This window comes from Zonotrichia albicollis, chromosome 1, assembly GCF_047830755.1.
Source record: "Zonotrichia albicollis isolate bZonAlb1 chromosome 1, bZonAlb1.hap1, whole genome shotgun sequence".
Taxonomy (NCBI): Eukaryota; Metazoa; Chordata; class Aves; order Passeriformes; family Passerellidae; genus Zonotrichia; species Zonotrichia albicollis.
In genome coordinates this window covers 8,455,743-8,468,089 of record NC_133819.1, presented here as the reverse complement: position 1 = coordinate 8,468,089, position 12,347 = coordinate 8,455,743, and the positions used below count along the sequence as shown (strand labels likewise).

The 12,347-nt window shown below is 40.5% G+C and overlaps 1 long non-coding RNA gene across 1 annotated transcript in view; it reads right to left on the bottom strand.

The window, feature by feature from the left end:
- The window catches only part of LOC113459914 (uncharacterized), a 56,116-nt gene extending 49,441 nt beyond the window's left edge, over positions 1-6,675 (bottom strand). Inside the window, exon 1 of the long non-coding RNA XR_012582776.1 lies at positions 6,020-6,675. This is a non-coding gene — a long non-coding RNA (uncharacterized LOC113459914). The remainder of the gene's footprint in view (positions 1-6,019) is intronic.
- Between the last annotated feature and the right edge of the window lie 5,672 nt (positions 6,676-12,347).

The following is a 12,347-nucleotide window of genomic DNA, read 5'->3' as shown; positions in this document are numbered from 1 at the left end:
TGGGCTGGTGCTCCCGTGCAAACAGAGCTGCCGTGACACAGGAGCGATGCCTGCGAGGTTGCCCGCAAACAAAGCCATGCTTACAGAGTTTATCTGCAGCAACTGGCGGAGCTTGCCCATTCCTGCCCAGTTCTCTTGGCTCAGACACCTTAATTCTGAATATATCCCTCGCTATATGCTGAGTAATCTGTTGTGAAAAATGCCTCTGAAGAGGCCCCATTATGCACGCTCTCCTACCAGGCAGCATTAAAATCCTGCCTAAATGGCCTGATGGCTGATTAAAGTCCCAGAAGTTTTTAAATGATTATTTATGCTTCTCAACCATTATCTAGTGATTGTTGAAGCACCTTGCCGGAAGCCTTCTTTGTGGTGAGTAATGAAATAATGCAAATTGATGGGAGCTGGTGCCGATTTTTAAAGGAAAACAGGCTTCCCTGGATGGCAGGATCAATGGAGTCTGTGTGAGCTGCTGAAAAGGTTTGTCATCAGGGATGTCAGACACCCCCTCATGACAATCCTCACAGGAGGGTGTCAGAGACCAAAAACCCTCCTGACCTCTCTGGCTGGGAGACCTGGCAGTGTTTCTGTAAGTATGGAAACAGAGAGGGGAAAGAAGACTCCTGGAGAGTCAGACATGGGGGAATCCCAGAAATATGTAAAGCTTTGGCTTTACATAGCTGCATGTGCACTGAGTTAATCAGATCTCACAGATTATACATTTTGTCACCATCCCAAGATCACAACAAGGGATCCCTACAGATTTCTCAGACCTCTGACATATTCTGTGACTAAAACCACAGAAGGACAGGATGAAGTTCAAGTTCAGTTTAATTTTTTTTAGATTATTTAGGATTTATCAAAAGAACATACAAGAACTTATCAATCTTAGATTTAACATTTTTAACATGATTTTGGCCAGCTATGGTTTAAGTCAGTGTTGCCTGCATGTGATTGCTGTTTCTGGTATTTAGAATTAACCAAGTGATGAAGTCAAGTTTGAAGACCACCAGCTTCATGTAGCGACCATCTGATAGAAAAGAGAACAAATATTAAGAGAAAAAACTGACTAAGGCCCCAAACTTCTAATGTCATTTTAATTACAATTGATATTAGAATCAGGCTATTCACTGGCAGTGAATATTCATTCTCAGGCATATTTCTGTTACCTCTCTGGCTTTGAAGTAACCCCTAAACATTAATGAAAATATACTAGATTAAAAAGTAGCGCTTTCGCTGTCTCAGTTTCTCTTGGAATTGAATGTATGTACTAAAAGATTAAGGTTTTATTGGTTTTCTTCTTTCTTTGCTTTTCACTGGGCATTGTTCCTGTGAGAAAGCTCTGATTTAAAGTTGCTGCATTGCAGTATGATGTGCTCAGTTGTGAGACTCAATTCCCAAATGACAGGCCAACTGAGATTCCTCCCAGCTTGGTCTCATCTAAACTAACTCTGGCAAAGGGCACCTTTTTATTTGGAGACAGATCTGGAATGGAAATGTTAGAAAAATATTTTGATTTGGATATTGAAGTATTCTTGGTGTTTAAAGGTGCAGTTCAGCCCTACTCCACCAAGTTTTTCAGTGTTATTGTATTCAAAACATTCAATGTGAGTTCCTGAGAGCTCATTGTGGTGCATAAAATTGAGCTGAGTCTGAGTCTAGCTGCCTCAGTCCATTCAGACCTGCTGCAGACCCTTCTAAAGACAGGAACCCTGCCTTTTCCTGGTATCCACATGCAGGCTGCAGCATTCCCACAGTGAGGTACTCAGGTTTGTGTGGAAGTCACTCAGTACAGAAATTTAACCATTTCTAGTTCTTAACTTCTAAGCTCTGGAGGCCCAGCACAGCATTTAAAGAATGCCTAATGTGTGCAAACACAATTTTGCCCAGCGCAAAGAAATGTATTTGTTGTCACTGCCAACTCTTGCATCGCTCTCAATTAATCAGGTTTAACTTTGCTTGTTTGCAGCAGAGGAATCAGCAGCTCCACAGGCTTGAATTAAAGAATGCAGGGGTGTGATACATGTCCATGGAGTCACAGAACAGGTTGCTGAATGTGCTCATGTTAGGAGGCACACCATGATGACACTCCAACCATCAATACATGCCATAATTTTGTGTAATAAATGAAAAGTGAAGAATCACCAACAGCTGTGGCCCTTATATTTTTTAAAAAAATGCAAATACAATCACTCTTTTTGAATTTTCATTAAAAAATTAATGTCCCTGCCCAGCAGCTTGGAAGATGGTCTGTGAATACATATTAGGCTGAGGAATTAGAGCTCACAACTACCATCTGCCCAAACAGAGCCCTAACTGCACCAAAGAGAATGTTTTGGGCCCATCATGTAGCCAGATACACAAGAATGATGGGGCCAGTGAAAGGCCACCTAACTAAAGTTGAGGAAGATGTCAATTATGGACTTTGTGCACAAGCTCATTGTTGTGGTTGCACTCCTTGACAGGGAGAAGCGGCTCTGACAGAAGGAGCCCTCTGGGAACTCCTCTCTGTCTGTCCTGTCCATGGGGACCACACACGCCCAGAGCCAGGAAAGGACCTCATTCCCTGAGGCCATGATTCCATTTCTGCACCCTGACTGACCAGGACAAGGGTGGGGAATGAAGACAAGGCCGACCTTGCTGGTGTCCATGTGGCTCCACCAGGCTCCTCAGGGTGGTTTCTGTGGGATGTGATGTACATGACAGAGTTCAGCATTTCTGATCTCCCTTGAATGTTCCTCAGGGTGGTTTCTGTGGGATGTGATGTACATTACACAGCTCAGCATTTCTGGTCTCCCTCGAATGTACAGCAGTACTGGAGCCCTTCCCTGTCTGAGGCCTTCCCTTTGATTTGCTCCCTGGCCACATGAGTCTTCCTGAGCTGTACCCACGGTGCTTTATCGTGTGAGAAAGGTGCTCCATCCAAACAATGTGAATTAAAGCAGGTCTAGAGAATTCCTTCTTTGTAATAAGTTATCCATTAAATACCACTTGAGCTTTTCTTGTTTTAAAGCATATGTCAACACAATCTCAAATACTTTTTATAAAGTACTAGTAGTAAGTCATTAAAAATGACAAAAATGTCTTTAATCTATAAAAAATATTTTAATCAACTGAGATATCTTTTTCAACATAACAAAATAAACACAACCCAGACTAGGCTATCTAATCTTCAGCTCACAGTGGGATGACTTTACAACAGAATGTCAGAATCACCCACTAAATTCATTGGGTGCTTACTGCTCTCAGGGCTTTCAGGTATGTTCTCCTCACTACTGTGGAATATCCTAGTTCTTTTTAAATATTTACAGATGTCGAATATTTGTATGTTTGCATTTCCTTGGGGGTAAATCCTTGCACTTTCTGAAAGGTGCCATGATTGAGAAATAGGAAATAACTTTTTGGTGGCCATTGCTCAGAGGTAAGACAATAATTTAATAATGTTTGTGAGCAGCCATTCAGAATTTGCATCCCCTCCATTTGATTAAAATTACCAGAAATACTGGAAAAGACAGAGGAGTTCAGAGAACAGGGAAGAAACTGGTAATTATATGAAATGGAATATAGTTTGGGAAAACCATATATAGCATAAACATATAGCATTAATAATTTAAATGTAGTATTTATGCATGTAGCATTCTGCATAGTTGAGAAGCTACATTGAAAGGTGACCTTCTACTTTTAAATTACCCTAATTGAAGCTGATCTGTATTTCATATGGTGGGGCTGTAATAAAGACCAAGATGCAGCATAAAAGTTTATGATAATTATGCACATGATTCACAATGTGTGGTTGATCTACACTCATATTTCATATTTTGTTGTATGATAATTATCAAATACTTCTTTTCTGTGATCCTTATTCCCTTTCATGCTCCTTCTAATTGAACAGAAGAGATCTCCACAGAGGGATTTCAACCATTTAGTCATATAAATAGAGATGGAAATCTCTCCATGGTATTTCCCCAAGTAAATATTTGCTGAGATTTAATAATTACATGGTCTAACATGAACAAATCTAACTTTCACTCAGACCAGTTTTGCAAAGTAAATTTCATAGATTTATCTCTTCTCCACAAATTTAAGTTGTTTTGTGTTTTTAATAAGTCTCTAAGAGATATCTGTCTGTCACAACCAAATGCACAATTTGATATCTATGCTTGTTTCTTTGCAGGAAAGCAGAGGAAGACTCAGAGAAGTTTGAGCTTCTCTTGATCTGAGGGACTTCTCTGAAGCTCTCTCTTTGTGTTCAAAGATACAGAGCTGATCCAGCTCTGTGGCCTTGGTCCATGTGATGGCTGATAATATCTGTGCCTCAGAGCGTTGGGAAATTTGCTCATCTGTAACCCAGGCTGCTTTTCCTCCAGAGGACCAAGAGGATCTGTGGATGTGATCCCTGCCAAGGTACAATCACCACAGGGAACAACACCCCAGCTTTCACCTCCTAAGGATCTGCAGTCACAAAGAACAAATACCTTTCTTTGTTAGTGAGTGTGTGACAAGAAACTAATTCTACTTGCTGACAGTTGCTGCTGCTCTATCCTAATTTCTCCATTAAAACGTTAAGTGTACTGTGTTTTATGTCGATGTTTCACACATTTACACAAACACAGACAGATTTCTTTCTCAGTACAGGCAGTACAGAAGCCTTTTTACACCATTACAGCAATAAATGGAGCTGTAGTAAAGGTGAAGGAAAGGTGAATCACAGCTAGAAGGAGCACACTTACTGCTTCTTATTTTCTTCATAAACTAAGCATGTAAGGGTAGGCATAAGTCACTCAGTATTTGTTTTATTTCTGAATAATTTCTTCATAATTTGATTACCTCTGTATTCTTTAGAGAAGTGTTGCCAATAGTTCAAAATGGTTGTGATTTTTTTCTTAAATTCCTTTTTTGTGTATGAGTTTTTAGCCATGTCTGTTCTTGGAAAATAGCCTGCCTCCTCTGCAAAACAGTATTCCAACAATGCTTGTGTTTCTCACCTCTGGGCTGGAGAGATTATGAAAAGTATCTCCCTTTTTAACAAATCTTTCAGAACTACTCAGCCCCTTAATTTCATTATAAATTGACTTGTACAAATCCTTACAAGTATGGTTGCCCTTTGACAGTTCTTCCTGCTTTAGTCTTAGAACAGCAATGGGAACAGAACTCTTGATCACAGCAGGAATGCGTTTATGATCATGCATTGCTCAAGTCTGTTTTTATTTCTCGTTTTATGTAAAATGCTGCAGTAATCCCTTTAGAATTCCCCTCAGCTTAAATCTCAGAGACTGTTCAAGACTGCCTCTTAATGTCTCAAGAGCACTTCAGCTCACATAAGCCTCATATTCAACAGGTAAAGCCCACTTTGTTCTATAGAGATGGCTGAAGTAATGTAAAATTAAAGATTTAATCTTCTGTGGTAACTCAGACTGTCCTCAGTGCAGCACAAAGACACTAAAAGTCTGTTAACTTTTAAGTAAGTAGAAAATTCTTTGATTGACAGTGGTCTGCTGTATTGATCCCAAAAACTATGCCACAACAAATTTTATTACAATTGGGTGAGAAGAATTATTGCATGCTTTGGGAATGCAAGGGGATTCATTTTACTATTAACAGGTTTTCTCCATTATAAATTTTAATTGACAGGATTTAAAGGCAATTGAAGTAGAGACCAAACATTTTGGGCAAATTAAGGAAGGATTTTTTTGGGTTTTTGTTGTTTTGGGGGGTCTTTAAAACTAAATTTAGATGGAAGCAGTCAAAGGACACTTGAGAGTTCAAATAACTGGTAATTCTATGAAACGGAATATAGTCTGCACATTTTTATTGTCATTAGGAACTTCACACAGGGGCTTAACTGATCTGTACCTTTAATGTGTTTTCTCCCAGCTAGAGGACAGATGCTTGCACAATGGGCTCCACCAATTAATGCAGCCCAGGCTGACATTCAGAGTGGGTTAATATGGACACAGCCAAACTTAGCACACATTTCCTCAGCCACAGATCAGTCAGGTGCTTCCAAATCCCCCAGTCTTACCCTCATCCAACCAACAGAAGCTGTGTTGAAGTTGTCTGGTATCCCTCAAGTCTCTTAAAAAGTTTCCCAAGAAGAACAAATGCAGCCCACAGATGACTCGAGAAGCAAAGCAGGCAGGCATTTTGGTTGATGCTTTGGGAATAATTCTGATATTTCAGTGGTTCTTTTCTACCTTGAACTTAGACCAAAAGTTGAAATGTTAATTTCTTTATGTACCTAAATGTCCTGGAAAATTGCAGATGGCCAGACACCTAAATGAAACATTTTCATAGAGAATAGTTAGTACTCATCTGTTTCCAATGCCATGGCTCCAATTCCTTATCAGAGATGTGAAGGACCAGGTAGATCCCAAACATAGGGTGGCTGAACAGTTCTCTAGCCTGTATTGACTTGATTTTACATCAGAACTTTACTGGTGACAAGGGAGGTTTTGACAGGTTCCTCATGTGAACACACAGAAACCCATCTTTAGGCATCACAATATGTGACCTGAATCCTACCCAACATGATTAAACTGCTGTAGATGTCTAATTTGCTCATGAAGGCCACAGCCTTTGCAGTCCCTGTGATTTCTTTTAAAATGTAGCACTGGAACATTCCTGACATGATATTCATGCATTCCTGCAGTATTTCAAACTATATCATTTTGGGGCAAAATTCTGAGACTTGTAAAATATAAAAGATTACAAAGAACTGAGGCCTATGGATCATTCTTTTTTTTTTTTTTTTTTTTTTTTTTTTCCTGTTTTAATAACTCCCCATCTAGAAGAATTCAGTTTTTCCCCTTTTCTACCTTCTTTCCTTTTAGTTCTCTTGCTCTTACTTCATGTATTGCATTGAAAATGCCTGATTCAATATAAGATGGGAAATTGCTGCAAAATTCAGAGACCATTTTCAGTGGAGCTGTTTGGTGGCCGTGGGAGGCACTCCCATCCAAAAGGTGACTGGATGCAATGCAGGGAGCCTCATTCCTCTCTTCATTGCTCCATTTTCAATATAGCATGATCTTGTCATTGATCTAGGAACATCCCTCTCTAGTTTGTTTTGGAAGGTGTCCCAAATCTGGGCACCTTGAGCAAGAAAAGCAGAGACAAAAGGTTGCTTCAGCTTCTCCTTCTTCCCCAAAATTCCTGTGTTGTCTGCCATTAAGGCAAAAAGATTTTGGGGATGCTGCCATCAAAAAATGCTCTGAGCATAGAAGAATCCTGACAATGGACCTTGCACAACAAGGCTGAGTTTTACATTGTAAGAAGAAGAAAAGTAAGACTACATTTACTTTTATCTTTCAGAATCCAAAGATGTTTATTTTCAAATTTCAAACACTCTCAATTGAACAAGAAATATGTATTTGGGCAAACATATTTGGCCAAATCCCTTAAGATCCCAAAGCAAAAACCTCAAAATCTCACCTAGGTTTGCCCAGCAGCCTCCAGAATCAGACACTCAGCTGTCTCAGAGCTGCAGCTTTAAATGGCTTGCTGAAAGTGTGCAGCCTCATAGGCAATTTCATTTTGTAAATGTAAGCTCTGTGAGGAGTGCCAGGATAAAGAGAGGGCTATAATTACTTAAAGAAAAGGCAGAGGTTGCTCCTCCAGCATTCATCTCCCTATCTCGGAGCTTTACCCCTTTGCCCACCATCGCAGCAGAGGAGTGTTTGCTCTGTGAAAGATCAGAACTGTCTGGGAAGGATGGAAAGGAAAGGGAAAACATCTGCAAAAGGTTCCTAAGCCCAGCTGTAATCTCACTGCTCCCTTGTGGGGTTCTTTAGTCTCAAATAAATAGTTCAGAAACATCTTTTTGAGCAAACTGCAGTAACACTGGCAGTGTTACCCTACATAAGTCCAGCCAGTAGGAAATGCTGGGTCTGAGGCTCCTGTTAGCTCTTTCTGCTTTAACATAGGGTCTGAGATAAGTTTTTGTAACTTTTCAGTCTGTCAGTTTCCTATCCTCAAAGTGAGAGCAGTGCTTTAGTTCATCTAGAATCTGATACAAAAGCCAAGAAAAGCTCTGGGGCCAGGAACCAAACCTGAGGTGTCTCTCTGCAGTTCCCAATCACTGCATTAGGCTTGCTATGTCCAGCTTATTTCTCATCTTTCCCTGTCCAACATACAGATACTTGAATTTATTTTTTTTTCTCTAGCAATAGGTCAAAAAAAGGAGAGGCAGAGAATTCCCCAGTATGACCAGCTGGTGTGTACAAAGCCAGTACCCAGTTTGGGATTATATGAGTTTGATGCCTTTTGACTGAGGGAGACTGGACCTGCCTGAGCTCAGCCCCGCACAAAGACAGCCAGGACTGCATCCTGGGGATCACTTTGGGGTTTTTTTGCTTCACTTTTCTATAAATGCCCAGTTTCTAGTGAACCTTTAGGCACTGATGATGCCACAAATACCTGCAGCCCAAATTCAGTTTAGATGCTTGGGGTTTTTTCACTGTGACCCATGAAATCTGCATTTAAGTGCTGAAGTGTTTGTTTGGCTGTTACTGCTTTTGACATTCTCATCTCATGAAAATCAGTGTGTGTTCCACCACTGACTTCAATATAGCTGGAATTTTTCCTTAATGTCTTGAGCTAATAGCCTGTTACTTGGTACCAGCTATGACTGGGCAATTTCTGATTTATCAGAGGAGATGAAACATTCTTGATGTACCAGCTAAAACTTTCAATCAATCCAATGCAAAAATCCTCTTCTTCCTAATAGGATATTCTGTTTCTCCCAGCTCCCTGGGAAATTCCATTATCTTCTGTCATGTGTCAAAATATATCCACTGAGTATTGATATCAAGCAATTATGTGAGACAAAATCATTTGTGTATGGTAAGAAAGCAGAGGCAAAGGACTGCATTCTGAACTGCCTCTCTTGGTAGCAATGTGGCAAAGGCTTCAAACCTCATATGGAAATGAGAAATTCATGTAAATTGCTTTGTCTAAATAGATTTTCATTAGCAGTGAAATCTGAGCAGTTCAAAACTCACTAACGTTCACTGGCAAGAGCCAAATGGCTGAGTCAACATCACTTTTAGTCTTTAGTTCTTTTCTGCAATGCTGAACCACTGAAATAGTCTGATCAAACTTGGCATTGCATTGTGCCAGATTAGTTAAGTCATTGACTGACTCATCCTTGGGGTATGACAAGTGCTAAATGAGCTACTGATCCTTTGCATTGCTGGGTACAGCTCCCTGTGGGTACAGGACACAGACAATGGGAGATATTTATACTGGGTGGCTCTGTCCTCCTGTTTAACTACTCTTATTTATCCTGCATAACTTCTCTTCCTCAGCCTAGATGCTGATTGTTTTAGCTGTGATGGAAAGGAGAGAAGTCTAACCCTCTTAATTTAAAAAACTGGAGGGTCATCAAGATTCCAAAGGTCAGTTTGAGCAGGACTCAAAGTGAAGGCCTGAAATCCTACATCTGTACATGGTGCAGCCTCCAGGACACGAGGAAGGAGGTGTGCCATGAGCTCTAAGCAGGATTATGCACTGCAGAGATAAGGCTGTGCCCTGCTGTGCATCCAAGAGCATCTCTGTGCTCAGAGCTGCCTGACAGAGCTGTGCCCCTCAGGCAGCCAGGCTGCTCCTGTGAAGGCAGATTCCTCAGGAACATATCCCGAGATCCAAAACAAGGATGCTGACTGAAAGCCACAATTTTCACAGTTCAGCAAGGTTTTCAAGTAACTATCTGAAGTCTGCCTGTGTGGAAGATATCCTGAGATGCATCCATTCAGGTGCAGAACAAAGAGGCAAGAAACAGGGTGACAAGTATCCCAGCAGCCTTTCTCACCACTTCTTTCAGGATGCACAAGTTTTCTCTGGAATTCTTTGGCTACAACTCTATGAAAGGGCTTAGAGCTTTATGGCCTGGTTTCCTCAGAGGAAACCTTTCCTCAGAGGAAATTTAGATTCAGTCAACAAGATATGCTAAATGGAAAGCTGTTCTAGGTATATCTCAAGGCAGTTTAGTTTGCATTATTGTCCACTGGGGATATTCTTATCATGCTATTTGTGTGCAGAACTGTCATAACTAACAGACAGGCCTGTCCCTTCCTTGTTTCTCTTTAGCTCTGTGCTATCCAATACTTTTGAATCTGTACAGAACATTGGAATGCACAGTTCACCTTTACAGTATTAATTGAATGACAGTGCACTTAACTTAAGAAAAAAAAAAGGATTTAGAGGGTGGCTAAATTTACTTTTTTGTTCGTTCTCAGAGTGAAACTATTCTGGCTGAATTCACCTCAGTGATGTTCCTTGGGTGCTCTCCCACGTGAAATAGGAGATTTTTTCCATTAAAAAACATAAAGCCCCAAACAAACAAACCAACCCAAACAAATAAACAAAAACCCCCTCCACAAAACAACAAGAATAAAACAAAAACCCAAACAAACAAACAAACAAACCCATCACAAAAAAACCCATTTAACAAAAAGGATCTGGAATACCTGGTCAGTTATGAATTCAAGGTCTCTTGAAGTCCCTATGAATTCAGAGTCTCCATCCCAAAGACAAAGCAACTGCTCACAAGCAAAGCAGGAGACTGCACTGAGCTAAAGTTGTCCACACAGTCCTGGCACTATACAGGGATGGAAGAAAACAACTACAGCTGGAATTAAGTGTCTGCAACAACTTCTCAGGTGATTAAAGTGTTTTTAGACATTTAATATCATCTATTGTTACTGGCTCTCACAACTTACACTGAAAGCTCAGGTACAAGTCCTCCTCCTGCTTTCTGAACTGTTGTGTGGGACAGTTTTAGGGGCCCCTAAACTTGTTTTTCCAATAGAACCAAACATTTGAAATGCCTGAGACTGGTGATACACTGGCACAGGCTGCCCAGAGAAGCTGTGGATTGTTCAAGGCCAGGTTGGATGAGGCTCTGAGCAGCGTGGTCTAGTGGAAGGTGTCCCTGCCCATGCCAGGAGGGTTGGAACTGGATGGTTTTTAAGGTCCCTTCCAACACAAACTGTTCTATAATTTTGGGATTTGAGAAACCTGAATGTCCTTACTGGGATTTCTGCACTCCCTGGGTCTTTGTCTGAGTCCTGGTTTGCTCCTCCTGCCTGAGTTGCACCAGATCTGGTTCACATTGCTGAGGGGAGCAGCCCCTCTGAGCTGCTCTCACCCATGGTTTGACTGAACTCCTGCAGGTGTGATTGGGGCTGTAGTCTCTGGGGATCTCACTAAAGTTAGTAAAAATAAACATGGAAACTTAGCAAATTAACTTATGCAATTATGCTCATTTAGTGCAGCAAAAGTACAGCAAAACCTTGTGGTATCTTTTTTTTTTATACTCTGGAGATCTGGAAACCCAAATTGGGTTTGGTCCACAACAAGTTCTCCCAGAGTAATAGCACAAGGTCTGAAGTGTACTTTCAGGCTCTTGATAGATGTCTGAATAGCACCTCCTGGTCAGCAATAGAAATCCTTCCCTACCTCAACCTCTGCCAAATTAATTCCATAAATGCTTTAGCACTAATATATTTGTAAGCTGGAAAAATTAGACCTGGAGAATGAGATATTGTCTTAGTCCAGGAAGGCATGCAAGCCTTTAATGAAGGCAGGTATGATATCAAACTAATAATCACTCATTTAAAAATTGCTAAATGCTATGAAAAACTGCTCTGGTGTCTGGAGAGTTTAAGAGAGACCCACAAAGTAAGAAACAGCTATTGCTACTGGTGGCTCGTGAAGCCATTAAATACGTCTGACGTTCACTTTTCAGGTCTGTGAGTCACACAGACACCACATCTTGCTTCAACCAGAAACAAGACCCACTTTACCCAATAAATTGACCAGACAAGGCTGTTCATTTGACCCTAATTACCCAAGTGTTCAGCCAATATTATGCAGACAGACAACATCAGTTGACACATTGGTCCTGCTAATAGTGATACTTAGCACTCCCTACCATTTTTCATCTTCAAAGCACTTTCGAAATTTTACTTAATTAATATCTTTGAAGATGCCAAACTGTTTGCTGATATTTCACTGATAGTTTCTGCTCTTTCCAGAGCAGAGGAAAAGATGCTATTTCCTAATTAGGTTTTAGTAAAGACACTACTGACTTCCCCTTCTTCTCATCTGGTTTTCAGTATCCTTCTATTTCCAGCAATCTGACCTCTTGCCAGTCGGCACCTGGGGAATTATTGCCTTACTTGCCTTTTAAATGGCAGATAACAAATTGTTGTCAAAGCAAAACCTTTCCATTTTTCTTTCAGACAAATTTAAATTTTACATGCTTAAGTCTCAGATCTTCAATCCTTTTAGTCGTTAACAAAGTAGGAGTCAATTAGTTTCAAATAATTTTCTATCTTTTAAATATGTTT